This window comes from Vanacampus margaritifer, chromosome 11 (assembly GCF_051991255.1).
Source record: "Vanacampus margaritifer isolate UIUO_Vmar chromosome 11, RoL_Vmar_1.0, whole genome shotgun sequence".
NCBI lineage: Eukaryota > Metazoa > Chordata > Actinopteri > Syngnathiformes > Syngnathidae > Vanacampus > Vanacampus margaritifer.
This window is the reverse complement of record NC_135442.1, coordinates 19,302,556-19,320,577: the sequence shown is the minus strand read 5'-3', so window position 1 is coordinate 19,320,577 and position 18,022 is coordinate 19,302,556. Positions and strand designations below refer to the sequence as shown.

The 18,022-nt window shown below is 46.8% G+C and overlaps 1 long non-coding RNA gene across 1 annotated transcript; it reads right to left on the bottom strand.

The window, feature by feature from the left end:
- Positions 1-27: 27 nt before the first annotated feature.
- Positions 28-3,816, bottom strand: LOC144060020 (uncharacterized). Its single transcript, XR_013295827.1, has 4 exons — positions 2,000-3,816; positions 1,739-1,849; positions 441-702; positions 28-361 (listed from the first exon to the last, which is right to left on the bottom strand). It is a non-coding gene; the product is annotated as an uncharacterized LOC144060020 (long non-coding RNA).
- Between the last annotated feature and the right edge of the window lie 14,206 nt (positions 3,817-18,022).

The window sequence follows — 18,022 nt, the reverse complement described above, 5'->3', positions numbered from 1 at the left end:
AATGTGCTCTACTTTTAACAGGTTGTTTTCTTAAAGTGCAAGCAATTAAAAAAAAATACAAACTTAATATAGTACTAAATCATAAAATGTCATTTAGTGCAGGCAGTTTTAAACAAATAATAGCCCAGAAGCGCTTGGCTAGACCCTACACATAGTTTATACAGTGCATGTAGTTCACTGCAGCCAAATAATGGTCTACTCCCAGGCATGTAGAAGGTCCTGCTCGATCCACAGCAGCATGGAGTCCAGCCAGTTCTTGAGGTGTCAAAGGGCAGTCAGTTTCAGGCACATAGACACAAGAGTCGGTGTCGCTGGACACAAGGCCACTTCTCTCCCAGTTTATCAGGGGGATGTTCAAATACTGTAGTTGATATGAAAAAAATAATCATTGTCTACTGTTTAAAGTAAGTTTTGCTTACCAAATTTTTAAAAGTACTTACAACATCATTAGACTCTTGTAAATTATAGTGCAGTCCCATGTGCCACAGTTGGTTCGGGGTACGATTTCCCTCGCTGCTCATGGGATGACTGTCCCAGCCATCTTTAAAAACATCAAGCTGGGCTTATAAGCGAGGAATGAAGACATAATGGCAGCAGAAAAGGTGAACACTGCTGGACAGGTCCAGGAGATCATCTTCCTCCATTTGGTGCAACACAGCATAGTAGACTGCTGTGTAGACATCTCGCCAAAGACGTTCAATTCTGTAAAGTCAATGTAATTGTGCCCCCCCCCCCTTTTTTTTAATTAAAGAAGACATATAGATAACCTTTTAAACCATGTAAAAGAGTGAATCATATTTGGAAAAACAAGCAACTGGGTGCAACAATTAATCAACTACTTGGCTATGCAATTAATTATTTAATCATTTTTGAGAGCATGTTTGAATTGTTCCAAATCCTTTTAAATTTAAGCATTTCAATAGCAAATGTTTTTTTTCTATTATCAACAAAAAAAGTAGTTTAAAATGATAAATGCAGTTTCATAAATGAAACAAATATTCCATTAATTTAAATTAATGAGAAAGTAAGGGTGATTAAAGAAAGAACACAGCGGAATTCTTTACCTTTATTTTGTACATTATTACTATTTGTATGTGTTGGAATGTCACCTTTGAAAATTAGATGTTGCATCTCAAGGGGATATCCTTTAAAGCTACAAATCAAATGAAAATTAAAAATCATGCGATATTGCAAAAATGAAAAACAATGGAAAACTGTAGCTTGGACTTGTGTTGTAAATAGCTTCAAGTTTTTAGGTTTTACACGTGGCTAGTGTCTACCACTGGCAGTAAAGACAACCGTAAGTTGCCAATGTTGATTGCAACTGTTACTCGGTCTTTCATGTAATTGATATTTGATGTAAGTGGTGTAACATAAACTTTGTCTTTAACATACCACCACAAGAAGAAAAAAATAAAATCACACACACTGAGGTTCTGCCAGGCCAATCACAGCCATCGACTGCTAAGTGAAGTTTTCAGTTAAGCTCTTTTCTCTTTTTCAAATAAGCTAGATGTTGCCCGTGCTTCTGGTGGTGGCCACATTAACCACTTCAAAAACAAGAATAATTTGAACGTATTTACAACATGTGTCTAACCGGAAGTTTTCTGTGTTGTTATTATTATTTTTTGATATTGTGTATTGATTTTGGCGTATTCTTTTTTTTTTTACTCACCCTGTAAACTTACAAGGTTATGAATGTGGTAGTTCCATAAAAATGAAGTGTCTTCTAAAGTACCTCTGATTTTGCACACTTTTCCCTGCAATGAAGCTGTTTCTGCCGATTCCTCTTGTGGAGAACATCAGCTGGGCTACATCCACATTTTCTACCCCATGGTCACCACGAACCCTTGAGAAGAAAATGTAACAAAAATGAGAACTCCTATTAAGTATGCATTACACTTCACTGAAACGAAAACCTTAAAACAAGTCAATGGTTAGAACAGGTAGATTGACATTATTAAGGGTAGGATAGGCTAGGTGATGATGTCTGACTAACCTTTGAGGTAAGCCATACTTCTCAACAGCTTCATTGAAGAAGGCAAGGGTTGTGGAGGCTCTGTTATTATTTGCAACAGCAAGATACATTATCTATGTGAGAAGAATATAATTGTCCCATTATGACTTCAAACAACTGTACTTTTTATTTTCAAATGATCAAAGTGGGTTAACAATAACAATATCAATTTTAAGTGTCAATTTCAAAGCTCTTAACAAATACAATTTCAATAACCCCTAACAGTCATGTAGTAGTTAAAACAGGATTATATTTAAAAAGGTAAAATGCAACAATAATACTCAATGCAATTGGTGTAATGGCACTAGTCTTTATAAAATGTCAAAAAAGAAAACATGTAATCAAATTCTCAGACGAAGAGTGCCAGCGAAGTGTTAGCATAAAGTCACAGGTAACAGATGATGGAGTTGTTACTGTAAGTGCAATTAAAGCTTTACAACTAAAATGACTGTGACTTTGGAGAAAAAGTAAGTTTAAAAAAAACGGTAATTTTGCGGCAACTGGGGCGCCAAGAAAAAAAATACAGTGAAATAACAGAAAACTACTTCTCATAAAAATAGTTTCCCCCCCATAATTAAAGTTTGTAGTAGTAGTTTTATTTATTTATTTTCCGGTTGTTTTTAATGTTTAATCAGAAAATTATATTAGTTGTTTTCAATGACATGATCATTTGTTTGATGTAATAGAACAGTATATGACACAAAAATAATAATGCACCATCTTTCAAAACATGTCAAACAACTGGCGAAAAAAACAACTGATAGTGGGTTTAAAATAGCAACAATTTACTGTTATGAAAATTCCTTACGATGCCCTCAAAACGCTTTACATTTTGACTACTCATTTACCTTCTGACACAGCATCAGGAGCAAATGGGAGTTCAGTATCTTGCTTAAAGGATACTTTGACATGGTCACAAAGGCCAGGGATAGAAACCACAACCTCCATCCATTTACTTAACCACTTTTCCTCACAAGGATCACGGGGGGCGCTGGAGCAATAGGCGGGGTACACCCTGAACTGGTTGCCAGCCAATCGCAGAGAACACAGAGATGAACAACCATACTCACAATCACACCTATGGACAATTTGGAGTGTTCAATTAATCTGCCATGCATGTCTTTGGAATGTGGGAGGAAACCCACGCAAGCACGGGGAGAACATGCAAACTCCACCCAGGAAGGCCGAAGCCTGGACTCAATCTCAGGTCCTCTGCACTGGAAGGCGGATGTGCTAACCAGTCATCCACCGTGCCGCCAGAAACCACAACCTAAAAAAAAAAAAGAAAAGAAAAAAAAGAAACCACAACCTCAGGGATACTAGACGACCACAGCCATGCCGCTGCTGTTTCAAAGTGATTTTAGATTACATGAAATGTATACTTAGTTGGTAGTGCTCATGCCCCATAAGCAGAGGCAGCATCCCTATAAGTTCAAGTCCAATTCTTTGCTTTGCATATTATTCACACTGTCAAACGTTCCCTTTTCCCTGTATCTCATTAGATGTCCTTTCAAAATAAATGTCAATTAATGCTACCATCTAGGAAATTACAATAATTGTAGTTTTATTATAAAAACACATATCAATTAAATAATGTATGCATGAATAAAATTATTAAAACTTGAATTTTGGTCCGTTTTCTTTTTTCAGTAATATCAGTTTACATTGAATACAATAAAGCTGAAAAATATTATTTTTAAATATTATTTTACTATTAATTACAATGAAGTCTATTAAATAAAAGTATGCCTAACTTTAAGGTTATTCATTTCAGTAAAGGTGAACATTTTAGGCCATCAATTACATTAAAATGTAGAATAAAAGCTAATGAGTTCCACTATAAACATTTAAAAAATGTTAATGCATATCTTTAAAAACAACAGGCAGATTTGCACGAGCCTCCTAACAATAGAATGACAATGCTTAAAATTACTTGTTTGGATTTTAATCAGGCAACCAGTTCAGGGTGTACCCCGCCTACTGCCCGAAGCCAGCTGGGATAGGCTCCAGCACCCCCGCGACCCTTGTGAGGAAAAGCGGTCAAGAAAATGGATGGATGGATGGATTTTAATCAACTTTTATAGAATATATAAAACAAAAGAAAAGAATAAAAGCTAATCATTTCCACTAAAATAATATTTATAAAAAAACTTTATGCATAACTTTAGAAATAATAACAGGCAGGCAATGAGAACTATGGCTATAATGACTTGTTTAGATTTGTATTGACTCATATCAGATAAAAGAAAACTGCTTTGCTCATTTAATGCCTTCGATTTCTTCTTTTTTTTTTCTGGCCTTATGTTATGCCTTCGATTTCTCATTAAACTAAATTTAGAATGCTCATAAATCAAGGTTTGAACAGTTTAGGCATGTGAGTGATATTTCCTTACATCAGATCGGGACTCGAACCTATTTCTGGCAAATATGCGATTCCTCTCGCGAGACACGCGATGGTTCGGCGTTTCCACTATCCGCAGCTGGGCCCGGGAAAAGCCACGAGGCCTGCATTGAAGACAAGTGACGGTACCACTGCCACCCAGCTCGCTGTCTAGCTGTAAACTCATACGCGTTTAACCCTTAAGATGGTTTAAAAATACCTTAAGTACAAATCATACGTAACACAGTATTCTGAAATGTGATTTTATTATTATATATTTTTTTCTCCATCACGACTTCCAGCCAATCCTGCTGCGTGACGTCTTCGGTACAGTTGTGCAGGCCGGGGAGCCGAAGGACCAGACCAGTGTTTTTCCATGACGTCACTCACTAAGACGTCACACGCCAGCGTCCCGAGTCTAGCTAGTACCCAGACCAGTATTTTTCCATGATGTCAATCACAACGACGTCACACACCAGTTTCCCGCGCATGACGCTTTATAATCCGAAAGTGACGCATTTGTTCGGTTTGACATTTGACAGTAAGGACACGTACCGAGGGGGATGCCGGAGAAATGTTTGTTGGACACGAGCGTTATTGCGGAAACGGTGGTTTGGGTGCGGATCTGCACCCAATAACCGCGGAAAAAATGCGGAGAAACGGAATGGACGACGGAAAACAGCACATTTGGAAACCAGGTCGGTAGTATTTGTGTGTGTAAGTGTGTGGGCGGGTTTAGGTGGGCTGTGTCCAAATTCACAAGGCTCGGTCCGCGAAGGCCGAGTTTGTCGACCGTTGAGTACATCCCGGCGCGACTCGACTACACTCACGGAATTTATATATAAATGGTTTGTCAATGAGCCATTACCACTCCGTCTGTAGATCTGGTACCCTTACCGGTATTTTCTCCATTAAGTCAACGTGTTACCGACAAGCAGCATTGACAGTCCATTCATATGTAAATCCGTGTCTTGTCTAGTATCGCCGGGGATGACGTCGTACGGTCGACAAATTTGGCCTTCGGGGGACCCAACCATGAGAATTTGGACACAGAGAAAGTCCTTCGGCTGTGTTGTAGCGGGGTTGTTAGTCTTTGCAAATAATTATGGTAGATGGTCCAATAAAACACATACCTTGACGCTTGTTTCGGATTTCGTCAATCAGTGTTTCGGAGTTTGTATCATTCTGCAAGTATCACGTAACCGATGACGTTCGAAGCTTCACACGTCTCAGTCTCATTTGTTTGACAGTTTATTTTGGCGCTAAGTGCTAACTACCAAACTATTGAATAGTCTGTGCGTGTGTTAGTAATGGTGACCAGTATAAAAGTGGCGTTTGGGACCGTTTGAGATTGTGAGAAGAGGCTAGAAAATACGTCGACTTCCATCTATCCCCCCAATTTCCAATAATAATGATAATAATGATGATAATTATTATTATTTTTTTACATGCTTTTCAGTATTCATTAAATACATTTTAAAAACTGTTTATGATTGTAAATACTGTCATTTTGTCTGTTTTTTAAAGTATTTTTTCTGCTGCTACCTGCTGTCCTTTTAGATCGATTATAGGCTGCCTTTTTATTTAGTCCGCCCTACCGTCGACCTGTCTAGCTGGGCTAGCAGGGTTGTGAAGGGTAGGCTAACTTATTTTCGTATTTTTTGTTATTGTTTTTGTATTGTTATTCTCAGGTCACTTCCCTTTACAATACTGATGCCCGATTGGCCACAGTGGGGCCGCGCATAGGGCTTTGCTGTTTGCAGCGTTGGGTGGCATATCCATATCCATATACCTCGAGGATCGCAATTGGTGAACCCTGCTTTAATATTAGCATTTTTTAACTGCACAATCATTGCACCTTTAAGTAATCCACCCATTAGCTGTACACGTTTGGACTAAAAGTCTTGGCCTGCATGAAAGTGTTCAGGTTTCTCTTTGAACCAGACTGGTTCAAGCTTGAGTTCGACAGTACGATACAATGCAAGTTTGACCCTTTTCCTAATATTTCATGTTACAATAATATAATTTATCTTGATTATTTTGGCCACAATGGTGACATGTTTTGTAATTATACAGCCTCTATTTTCAGGAAAATATTTGGCGACATTGGCGAGCACGATGATACTGCTGGAGACACGGATGTCACTCTGTTCTGTAACAAATAAAGACAAGAGTGGAGTATCAAAATAGGACGACTACGCTTGCTTAACGCCACAGAGAAGGAAGATGGATGGGTATGCGGCAATAACATATACAGGTAAAACCATCAATTTTGACCAATAGCCCGGCTGAAACGAGATAAAACATACTTTTTTCTCGCCTACTTTATTGACATTTGGCATTGACACTTTTCACATCAAACATGTGGTGTCAATTAGGGCTGAGCGATTATGGAAAATAATCTAATTGCGATTTTTTTTTTCCACAAAATTTTCCGATTGCCATTTACTATGCGATTAAAAAAATAAATAAATTAGGTCCTGTTCTATTTTTCAACATACACAAATAAATCCATGTTATAAACATAAATCAACCAATGAGAAGCATTAAAACTTTTATCTATAAACTTTTATCGTAGAAGTGCAAACATTTTTAAGGTTCTGTACTTTCAAAAAGTCACAAAATTAATTAACACAAAATATGTGTACACTATATTCTCATTCAAATTTGAAAATAAAAAACTCTTGAATACCAATGAAAATATTAAATAAATTCAGTAATAGCAATTCATGAGCATAATAAGTATAGCACTCTTAGGCACAAAAGTTGTTCTGTATAATTGTGAGTACCTCAGTTTTTTTACTAGGAAAACCAGCATTTCAACTTATGCTGGTTTTAAAGATGAGCGCAAGTAACTTCAAGGTAATCATTTTTGCAATAAACACATTTTCAACCTCTGTCCCTCACACCCGGTTTATCTCTATCCCTTTCCCCCCTCCCTCCCGCTCACGCTGTCTCTCTCTCGCTCTGCCGCACACACGCATTGACCCTCTGCTCACACACACAGAAGTTGAAACACTGGTCGCTGGCGTTTTAGTCATAATGCAGCTATCATTTAGTGCTGTGTGGTGTGGGTTTTTTTAAGCGCTGAAAAAGGTTCGTATTGTCCCCTCTTGAGGTAGCAACGGGAGGGAGGCAGATTCTGCACGATGCTTTACATTGCGTAGCGTCGTTTTTATAGCCAAAATGCATCCACACAATTGCCTTGCTGGTACTAAACTTTCTGTTGCATCCGCCATTATAGCGTCGTGTTGAAGTCGCCTCTACACTTCCCTCCATCCTGGACCGTTCCACTCGGCCTCGCTCGGCCCCACCACTTTCCTCCCTACCCCGCGGCTCTTACCCCTCCCCTACTGAAATGACTCCAGCTAAGACGCACACATGTTTTCAAACCGCAGTCAAATCGCAAATGCAATTAATCGTTCAGCCCTTGTGTCAATAGCGTAGTAGACACAGGTGTAATTAAATGTGATTATGGCCCTGGTCCATTTATGTTTTAGCCGAGCCAGGGTGTGGATATTGTGCATAGTGGCACTCTGGCATGGCTGTGACAGTGTGAGACACTCAATAAAGTGTGACCTTAATTCATTTGGTAAAATACACCTGTGTGTACCCAACTATGACAATACACATGAATGCTGTGTAATGTGTCTATTTAGTTACAGAACCCTGAATGAAACTGCTGACCCTTCAGTCATGAGACAACCTACTCCAAATTCTGAGGTATAAATTCCCCTATACAATTGATACCCTGTAATGCCATCCACTGTGTGTGTGAGGTGGGGCTCAGCAGATTTGCCAGAGGGGGAGACAGAGACAAAGTTGGAGGATATAAACACAGGCATGCAATCTACTGTCGGGACGTTAAAAGTCTCCCCGACCATGGAAAATGCATGAGAAAACAGAGGCGTCTCTGTCGGCTGGGAGATTTGGGGCAATAACTAACCCATTATGAATGGGAAGGGATGGCAGAAGGCCGGAAAATGTTGTAAAAGATGGTGAACTATGCCCGAGCAGGGCGAACCCAGAGGAAACTCTGGTGGAGGCCCGCAGCGCTCCTGTTGTTGTACCGCTGGTAACGAGCTTGATCAACCAACGTGATCCCCACAGGGTGTGTGTCTAATAAACCTCTCCCTGAAAAAGAGATCTGTTGCGTGGCGGTACAGGTGTCCGATGAAGGTGTCAGAAAGTGCACGGACACAGAGGCGTCTCTGTGGGCTGAGTGAACTGGGGCAGTAAAAAACCCATTACGAATGGGATGGTTTGGCAGACGGCCGGAAAATGTTGCGCCGGCGTGGAGCGGTCCTGTCGTTGTACCGCTGGTAACGAGCTTGATCGGCCAACATGATGCCCACAGGGTGTGTGTCTAATAAACCTCTCCCTGAAAAAGAGATCTGTTGCGTGGCGGTACAGGTGTCCGATGAAGGTGTCAGAAAGTGCACGGACACAGAGGCGTCTCTGTGGGCTGAGTGAACTGGGGCAGTAACAAACCCATTACGAATGGGATGGTTTGCCAGACGGCCGGAAAATGTTGCGCCGGCGTGGAGCGGGACGTTAAAAGTCTCCCAGCCCATGGAAAATGCATGGACACAGAGGCGTCTCTGTGGGCTGGGAGATTTGGGGCAATAACTATCCCATTATGAATGGGATGGGATGGCAGACGGCCGGAAAATGTTGCAAAAGATGGTGAACTATGCCCGAGCAGGGCGAACCCAGAGGAAATTCTGGTGGAGGCCCGCAGCGGTCCTGTCGTTGTACCGCTGGTAACGAGCTTGACCGGCCAACGTGATGCCCACAGGGTGTGTGTCTAATAAACCTCTCCCTGAAAAATAGATCTGTTGCGTGGCGGTACAGGTGTCCGATGAAGGTGTCAGAAAGTGCACGGACACAGAGGCGTCTCTGTGGGCTGAGTGAACTGGGGCAGTAACAAACCCATTACGAATGGGATGGTTTGGCAGACGGCCGGAAAATGTTGCGCCGGCGTGGAGCAGGCCGTTAAAAGTCTCCGCGCCCATGGAAAATGCATGGACACAGAGGCGTCTCTGTGGGCTGAGTGAACTGGGGCAGTAACAAACCCATTACGATTGGGATGGTTTGGCAGACGGCCGGCAAATGTTGCGCCGGCGTGGAGCGGGCCGTTAAAAGTCTCCCCTCCCATGGAAAATGCATGGACACAGAGGCGTCTCTGTGGGCTGGGAGATTTGGGGCAATAACTAACCCATTATGAATGGGATGGGATGGCAGAAGGCTGGAAAATGTTGCAAAAGATGGTGAACTATGCCCGAGCAGGGCGAACCCAGAGGAAACTCTGGTGGAGGCCCGCAACGGTCCTGTCGTTGTACCGCTGGTAACAAGCTTGATCGGCCAACGTGATGCCCACAGGGTGTGTGTCTAATAAACCTCTCCCTGAAAAAGAGATGTGTTGGGTGGCGGTACAGGTGTCCGATGAAGGTGTCAGAAAGTGCACGGACACAGAGGCGTCTCTGTGGGCTGAGTGAACTGGGGCAGTAACAAACCCATTACGAATGGGATGGTTTGGCAGACGGCCGGAAAATGTTGCGCCGGCGTGGAGCGGGCCGTTAAAAGTCTCCGCGCCCATGGAAAATGCATGGACACAGAGGCGTCTCTGTGGGCTGAGTGAACTGGGGCAGTAACAAACCCATTACGAATGGGATGGTTTGGCAGACGGCCGGAAAATGTTGCGCCGGCGTGGAGCGGGCCGTTAAAAGTCTCCCCGCCCATGGAAAATGCATGGACACAGAGGCGTCTCTGTGGGCTGGGAGATTTGGGGCAATAACTAACCCATTATGAATGGGATGGGATGGCAGAAGGCTGGAAAATGTTGCAAAAGATGGTGAACTATGCCCGAGCAGGGCGAACCCAGAGGAAACTCTGGTGGAGGCCCGCAGCGGTCCTGTCGTTGTACCGCTGGTAACAAGCTTGATCGGCCAACGTGATGCCCACAGGGTGTGTGTCTAATAAAACTCTCCCTGAAAAAGAGATGTGTTGCGTGGCGGTACAGGTGTCCGATGAAGGTGTCAGAAAGTGCACGGACACAGAGGCGTCTCTGTGGGCTGAGTGAACTGGGGCAGTAACAAACCCATTACGAATGGGATGGTTTGGCAGACGGCCGGAAAATGTTGCGTCGGCGTGGAGCGGGACGTTAAAAGTCTCCCCTGCCCATGGAAAATGCATGGACACAGAGGCGTCTCTTTGGGCTGGGAGATTTGGGACAATAACTAACCCATTATGAATGGGATGGGATGGCAGAAAGCCGGGAAATGTTGCAAAAGATGGTGAACTATGCCCGAGCAGGGCGAACCCAGAGGAAACTCTGGTGAAGGCCCGCAGCAGTCCTGTCATAGTACCGCTGGTAACGAGCTTGATCGGCCAACGTGATGCCCACAGGGTGTGTGTCTAATAAACCTCTCCCTGAAAAAGAGATCTGTTGCGTGGCGGTACAGGTGTCCGATGAAGGTGCCAGAAAGTGCACGGACACAGCTGAGTGAACTGGGGCAGTAACAAACCCATTACGAATGGGATGGTTTGGCAGACGGCCGGAAAATGTTGCGCCTTCGTGGAACGGGACGTTAAAAGTCTACCCACCCATGGAAAATTCATGGACACAGAGGCGTCTCTGTGGGCTGGGAGATTTGGGGCAATAACTAACCCATTATGAATGGGATGGGATGGCAGAAGGCCGGAAAATGTTGCAAAAGATGGTGAACTATGCCCGAGCAGGGCAAACCCAGAGGAAACTCTGGTAGAGGCCCGCAGCGGTCCTGTCGTTGTACCGCTGGTAACAAGCTTGACCGGCCAACGTGATGCCCACAGGGTTTGTGTCTAATAAACTTCTCCCTGAAAAAGAGATCTGTTGCGTGGCGGTACAGGTGTCAGAAAGTGCACGGACACAGAGGCGTATCTGTGGGCTGAGTGAACTGGGGCAGTAACAAACCCATTACGAATGGGATGGTTTGGCAGACGGCCGGAAAATGTTGCGCCGGCGTGGAGCGGGACGTTAAAACTCTCCCCTGCCCATGGAAAATGCATGTACACAGAGGCGTCACTGTGGGCTGGGAGATTTGGGGCAATAACTAACCCATTATGAATGGGATGGGATGGCAGAAGGCCGGAAAATGTTGCAAAAGATGGTGAACTATGCCCGAGCAGGGCGAACCCAGAGGAAACTCTGGTGGAGGCCCGCAGCGCTCCTGTTGTTGTACCGCTGGTAACGAGCTTGATCAACCAACGTGATCCCCACAGGGTGTGTGTCTAATAAACCTCTCCCTGAAAAAGAGATCTGTTGCGTGGCGGTACAGGTGTCCGATGAAGGTGTCAGAAAGTGCACGGACACAGAGGCGTCTCTGTGGGCTGAGTGAACTGGGGCAGTAACAAACCCATTACGAATGGGATGGTTTGGCAGACGGCCGGAAAATGTTGCGCCGGCGTGGAGCGGTCCTGTCGTTGTACCGCTGGTAACGAGCTTGATCGGCCAACGTGATGCCCACAGGGTGTGTGTCTAATAAACCTCTCCCTGAAAAAGAGATCTGTTGCGTGGCGGTACAGGTGTCCGATGAAGGTGTCAGAAAGTGCACGGACACAGAGGCGTCTCTGTGGGCTGAGTGAACTGGGGCAGTAACAAACCCATTACGAATGGGATGGTTTGCCAGACGGCCGGAAAATGTTGCGCCGGCGTGGAGCGGGACGTTAAAAGTCTCCCAGCCCATGGAAAATGCATGGACACAGAGGCGTCTCTGTGGGCTGGGAGATTTGGGGCAATAACTATCCCATTATGAATGGGATGGGATGGCAGACGGCCGGAAAATGTTGCAAAAGATGGTGAACTATGCCCGAGCAGGGCGAACCCAGAGGAAATTCTGGTGGAGGCCCGCAGCGGTCCTGTCGTTGTACCGCTGGTAACGAGCTTGACCGGCCAACGTGATGCCCACAGGGTGTGTGTCTAATAAACCTCTCCCTGAAAAATAGATCTGTTGCGTGGCGGTACAGGTGTCCGATGAAGGTGTCAGAAAGTGCACGGACACAGAGGCGTCTCTGTGGGCTGAGTGAACTGGGGCAGTAACAAACCCATTACGAATGGGATGGTTTGGCAGACGGCCGGAAAATGTTGCGCCGGCGTGGAGCAGGCCGTTAAAAGTCTCCGCGCCCATGGAAAATGCATGGACACAGAGGCGTCTCTGTGGGCTGAGTGAACTGGGGCAGTAACAAACCCATTACGAATGGGATGGTTTGGCAGACGGCCGGAAAATGTTGCGCCGGCGTGGAGCGGGCCGTTAAAAGTCTCCCCGCCCATGGAAAATGCATGGACACAGAGGCGTCTCTGTGGGCTGGGAGATTTGGGGCAATAACTAACCCATTATGAATGGGATGGGATGGCAGAAGGCTGGAAAATGTTGCAAAAGATGGTGAACTATGCCCGAGCAGGGCGAACCCAGAGGAAACTCTGGTGGAGGCCCGCAGCGGTCCTGTCGTTGTACCGCTGGTAACAAGCTTGATCGGCCAACGTGATGCCCACAGGGTGTGTGTCTAATAAAACTCTCCCTGAAAAAGAGATGTGTTGCGTGGCGGTACAGGTGTCCGATGAAGGTGTCAGAAAGTGCACGGACACAGAGGCGTCTCTGTGGGCTGAGTGAACTGGGGCAGTAACAAACCCATTACGAATGGGATGGTTTGGCAGACGGCCTGAAAATGTTGCGCCAGCGTGGAGCGGGACGTTAAAAGTCTCCCCGCCCATGGAAAATGCATGGACACAGAGGCGTCTCTGTGGGCTGGATGATTTGGGGCAATAACTAACCCATTATGAATTGGATGGGATGGCAGAAGGCCGGAAAATGTTGCAAAAAGATGGTGAACTATGCCCGAGCAGGGCGAACCCAGAGGAAACTCTGGTGGAGACCCGCAGCGGTCTTGTCGTTGTACCGCTGGTAATGAGCTTAATCGGCCAACGTGATGCCCACAGGGTGTGTGTCTAATAAACCTCTCCCTGAAAAAGAGATCTGTTGCGTGGCGGTACAGGTGTCCGATGAAGGTGTCAGAAAGTGCACGGACACAGAGGCGTCTCTGTGGGCTGAGTGAACTGGGGCAGTAACAAACCCATTACGAATGGGATGGTTTGGCAGACGGCCGGAAAATGTTGCGCCGGCGTGGAGCGGGACGTTAAAAGTCTCCCCTGCCCATGGAAAATGCATGGACACAGAGGCGTCTCTTTGGGCTGGGAGATTTGGGACAATAACTAACCCATTATGAATGGGATGGGATGGCAGAAAGCCGGGAAATGTTGCAAAAGATGGTGAACTATGCCCGAGCAGGGCGAACCCAGAGGAAACTCTGGTGAAGGCCCGCAGCAGTCCTGTCATAGTACCGCTGGTAACGAGCTTGATCGGCCAACGTGATGCCCACAGGGTGTGTGTCTAATAAACCTCTCCCTGAAAAAGAGATCTGTTGCGTGGCGGTACAGGTGTCCGATGAAGGTGCCAGAAAGTGCACGGACACAGCTGAGTGAACTGGGGCAGTAACAAACCCATTACGAATGGGATGGTTTGGCAGACGGCCGGAAAATGTTGCGCCTTCGTGGAACGGGACGTTAAAAGTCTACCCACCCATGGAAAATTCATGGACACAGAGGCGTCTCTGTGGGCTGGGAGATTTGGGGCAATAACTAACCCATTATGAATGGGATGGGATGGCAGAAGGCCGGAAAATGTTGCAAAAGATGGTGAACTATGCCCGAGCAGGGCAAACCCAGAGGAAACTCTGGTGGAGGCCCGCAGCGGTCCTGTCGTTGTACCGCTGGTAACAAGCTTGACCGGCCAACGTGATGCCCACAGGGTTTGTGTCTAATAAACTTCTCCCTGAAAAAGAGATCTGTTGGGTGGCGGTACAGGTGTCAGAAAGTGCACGGACACAGAGGCGTATCTGTGGGCTGAGTGAACTGGGGCAGTAACAAACCCATTACGAATGGGATGGTTTGGCAGACGGCCGGAAAATGTTGCGCCGGCGTGGAGCGGGACGTTAAAACTCTCCCCTGCCCATGGAAAATGCATGTACACAGAGGCGTCACTGTGGGCTGGGAGATTTGGGGCAATAACTAACCCATTATGAATGGGATGGGATGGCAGAAGGCCGGAAAATGTTGCAAAAGATGGTGAACTATGCCTGAGCAGGGCGAACCCAGAGGAATTTCTGGTGGAGGCCCGCAGCGGTCCTGTCATAGTACCGCTGGTAGTAACGAGCTTGATCGGACAACGTGATGCCCACAGGGTGTTTGTCTAATAAACCTCTCCCTGAAAAAGAGATCTGTTGCGTGGCGGTACAGGTGTGCGATGAAGGAGTCAGAAAGTGCACGGACACAGAGGCGTCTCTTTGGGCTGAGTGAACTGGGGCAGTAACAAACCCATTACGAATGGGATGGTTTGGCAGACGGCCGGAAAATGTTGCGCCGGCGTGGAGCGGGATGTTAAAAGTCTCCCCGCCCATGGAAAATGCATGTACACAGAGGCGTCACTGTGGGCTGGGAGATTTGGGGCAATAACTAACCCATTATGAATGGGATGGGATGGCAGAAGGCCGGAAAATATTGCAAAAAGATGGTGAACTATCCCCGAGCAGGGCGAACCCATAGGAAACTCTGGTATAGCCCCGCAGCGGTCCTGTCGTTGTACCGCTGGTAACGAGCTTGATCGGCCAACGTGATGACCACACGGTGTGTGTCTAATAAACTTCTCCCTGAAAAAGAGATCTGTTGCGTGGCGGTAAAGGTGTCCGATGAAGGTGTCAGAAAGTGCACGGACACAACTGAGTGAACTGGGGCAGTAACAAACCCATTACGAATGGGATGGTTTGGCAGACGGCCGGAAAATGTTGCGCCTTCGTGGAATAGGACGTTAAAAGTCTCCCTGCCCATGGAAAATGCATGGACACAGAGGCGTCTCTGTGGGCTGGGAGATTTGGGGCAATAACTAACCCATTATGAATGGGATGGGATGGCAGAAGGCCGGAAAATGTTGCAAAAGATGGTGAACTATGCCCGAGCAGGGCGAACCCAGAGGAAACTCTGTTGGAGGCCCGCAGCGGTCCTGTCGTTGTACCGCTGGTAACGAGCTTGATCGGCCAACGTGATGCCCACACGGTGTGTGTCTAATAAACTTCTCCCTGAAAAAGAGATCTGTTGCGTGGCGGTAAAGGTGTCCGATGAAGGTGTCAGAAAGTGCACGGACACAACTGAGTGAACTGGGGCAGTAACAAACCCGTTACGAATGGGATGGTTTGGCAGACGGACGGAAAATGTTGCGCCGGCGTGGAGTGGGACGTTAAAAGTCTCCCCGCCCATGGAAAATGCACGGACACTGAGCCGTCTCTGTGGGCTGAGTAAACTGGGACAGTAACAAACCCATTACGAATGGGATGGTTTGGCAGACGGCCGGAAAATGTTGCGCCGGCGTGGAGTGGGACGTTAAAAGTCTCCCCGCCCATGGAAAATGCATGGACACAGAGGCGTCTCTGTGGGCTGGTAGATTTGGCGCAATAACTAACCCATTATGAAAGTGATGGGATGGGATGTTAGAAGGCCGGGAAATGTTGCAAAATATGGTGAACTATGCCCGAGCAGGGCGAACCCAGAGGAAACTCTGGTGGAGGCCCGCAGCGGTCCTGTCATAGTACCGCTGGTAACGAGCTTGATCGGCCAACGTGATGCCCACAGGGTGTCTGTCTAATAAACCTCTCCCTGAAAAAGAGATCTGTTGCGTGGCGGTACAGGTGTCCGATGAATGTGCCAGAAAGTGCACGGACACAGAGGCGTCTCTATGGGCTGAGTGAACTGGGGCAGTAACAATCCCATTACGAATGGGATGGTTTGGCAGACGGCCGGAAAATGTTGCGCCGGCGTGGAGCGGGACGTTAAAAGTCTCCCCGCCCATGGAAAATGCATGGATACAGAGGCGTCTCTGTGGGCTGGGAGATTTGGGGCAATAACTAATCCATTATGAATGGGATTGGATGGCAGAATGCCGGAAAATGTTGCAAAAGATGGTGAACTATGACCGAGCAGGGCGAACCCAGAGGAAACTCTGGTTCGAGGCCCGCAGCGGTCCTGTCGTTGTACCGCTGGTAACGAGCTTGATTGGCCAACGTGATGCCCACAGGGTGGGTGTCTAATAAACTTCTTCCTGAAAAAGAGATCTGTTGCGTGGCGGTACAGGTGTCCGATGAAGGTGCCAGAAAGTAAACGTACACAGAGGCGTCTCTATGGGCTGAGTGAACTGGGGCAGTAACAAACCCATTACGAATGGGATGGTTTGGCAGACGGCCGGAAAATGTTGCGCCGGCTTGGAGCGGGACGTTAAAATTCTCCACGCCCATGGAAAATGCATGGACACAGAGGCGTCTCTGTGGGCTGGGAGATTTGGGGCAATAACTAACCTATTATGAATCGGATGGGATGGCAGAAGGCAGAAGGCCGGAAAATGTTGCAAAAGATGGTGAACTATGCCCGAGCAGGGCAAACCCAGAGGAAACTCTGGTGGAGGCCCGCAGCGGTCCTGTCGTTGTACCGCTGGTAACGAGCTTGACCGGCCAACGTGATGCCCACAGGGTGTGTGTCTAATACACCTCTCCCTGTAAAGGAGATCTGTTGCGTGGTGGTACAGGTGTCCGATGAAGGTGTCAGAAAGTGCACGGACACAGAGGCGTCTCTATGGGCTGAGTGAACTGGGGCAGTAACAAACCCATTACGAATGGGATGGTTTGGCAGACGGACGGAAGATGTTTTAGCCGGCTTGGAGCGGGACGTTAAAAGTCTCCCCTGCCCATGGAAAATCCATGGACACAGAGGCGTCTCTGTGGGCTGGGAGATTTGGGGCAATAACTAACCCCTTATGAATGGGATGGGATGGCAAAAGGCCGGAAAATGTTGCAAAAGATGGTGAACTATGCCCGAGCAGGGCGAACCCAGAGGAAACTCTGGTGGAGGCCCGCAGCGGTCTTGTCGTTGTACCGCTGGTAATGAGCTTAATCGGCCAACATGATGCCCACAGGCTGTGTGTCTAATAAACCTCTCCCTGAAAAAGAGATCTGTTGCGTGGCTGTACAGGTGTCCGATGAAGGTGTCAGAAAGTGCAAGGACACAGCTGAGTGAACTGGGGCAGTAACAAACCCATTACGAATGGGATGGTTTGGCAGACGGCCGGAAAATGTTGCGCCTTCGTGGAACGGGACGTTAAAAGTCTACCCACCCATGGAAAATTCATGGACACAGAGGCGTCTCTGTGGGCTGGGAGATTTGGGGCAATAACTAACCCATTATGAATGGGATGGGAAGGCAGAAGGCCGGAAAATGTTGCAAAAGATGGTGAACTATGCCCGAATAGGGCGAACCCAGAGGAAATTCTGGTGGAGGCCCGCAGCGGTCCTGTCGTTGTACCGCTGGTAACGAGCTTGATCGGCCAACGTGATGCCCACACCGTGTGTGTCTAATCAACCTCTCCCTGAAAAAGACATCTGTTGCGTGGCGGTACATGTGTCCGATGAAGGTGTCAGAAAGTGCACGGACACAGAGGCGTCTCTTTGGGCTGAGTGAACTGGGGCAGTAACAAACCCATTACGAATGG